Source organism: Orycteropus afer, unplaced genomic scaffold (genome assembly GCF_000298275.1).
Source record: "Orycteropus afer afer isolate SDZICR_OR568_19922 unplaced genomic scaffold, OryAfe1.0 scaffold00086, whole genome shotgun sequence".
Taxonomy (NCBI): domain Eukaryota; kingdom Metazoa; phylum Chordata; class Mammalia; order Tubulidentata; family Orycteropodidae; genus Orycteropus; species Orycteropus afer.
Window position 1 is genome coordinate 2,527,703 of NW_006921673.1, and position 1,550 is coordinate 2,529,252.

The window sequence follows — 1,550 nt, forward strand, 5'->3', positions numbered from 1 at the left end:
CCTTCCTTCTGAGGAGTGGCTGGTGGGTTTGAACCGCCAGCCTTCTGGTTAGCAGTCAAGTGCCTTAGCCACTATGCTACCAGAGCTCCCAGGGACAAACCTAGGGGTTCTAATTCATGGCATAACTAGACTATCAAGCATAACCCAAAATGCACAAGCAGTGGAAGAGAAACTAGATGACTGGGACCTTTTAAAAATTAAATTCTTATGCACATCAAAAGACTTCCCCTAAAGGGTAAAAAGAAAGCCTACAGATTGAGAAAAAATATTTGGCTATGATATATCTGACAAGGGACTTATCTCTCAAATTTATAGAAAACTTCAACACCTCAGCACCAAAAAGACAAACAATCCAATTCAAAAATGGGCAAAAGACATGAACAGACACTTCACTAAAGAAGATATACAAGAGACCAAGAAACACATTAGGAAATGTTCATGATCACTAGCTATTAGAGATGCAAATCAAACCAACAATGAAATATCATAACACCCCAGCAACAATAGCAAAGTTCAACAAGACAGAAAATAATAAACTTTGGTGAGGTTACAGAGAGATTGGAACTCTCATATACTGCTGGTGTGACTGCAAAATGGTACAGCGACTAGGAAAAATGGTATGGTGTTTCCTTAAAGAACTGAAAATAGAAATACCATTTGATCCAGCAATTCCATTACTAGGAACATACCATAAGGGAATGAGAGACAGGACACAAATAGACATATGCACACCTATATTCATCACAGCACAATTCACTATAGCAAAGAGATGAAAACAACCTAAATGCCCATTAACAGATGAATGGATAACCAAACTATGGTAATTCACACAATGAAATACTATGCAACATTAAAGAATAATGAAGAATACACAAATCATCTCACAATGTGGATGGATTTGGAGGACATTTTTGCTGAGTGAAACAAGTGAATCACAGAAGGCTAAATATTGTATGAATCCATTACTGAAAAGAGTCAAGGAAAGGTTTACTTGGGGAACGAAGTTTGCTTTGTTGCTTACTGGGGATGGAAGGGGTAGGAGGGTAAATTTTGGACTAGTTGGGGTCACATGTTGATTTGGATAAGGGAAAGGACTGTATGGAAAAAGACTATGACCAGCATGGTGAAAATGAGGAAAGGGAGGACACAGAAATGTGCACAAAAGATATAGACAACAGAGGCAAATACTATTGCATGCATAATACTGCATAATCACTGCCACCAAACAGTAGGCTACGAGTAAATGCATAGACAGTTGAGAAGATCGAGTGGGGGAAGGCGAACAGGAACATACCCAAGACTGATGATAGATTTGTCTGAAGATAATCTTACATATGTACTTGTGCTGCAAAATTATCCACATACCTTACAGAAGCAACAGAGGACAAGGATGGAGTAGTTTCTCAGAGACAAACACCTTGAGAGAGAGAGAATCACTGGGCCTGTGGGCTTGAGACCATAGTCTTGGGGGACATCATGCTCAATTGGCACAACATAGTACATAAAAATTTTGTTCTACTTCTTACTTTGGATTGGAAGTCCTAGCCAGG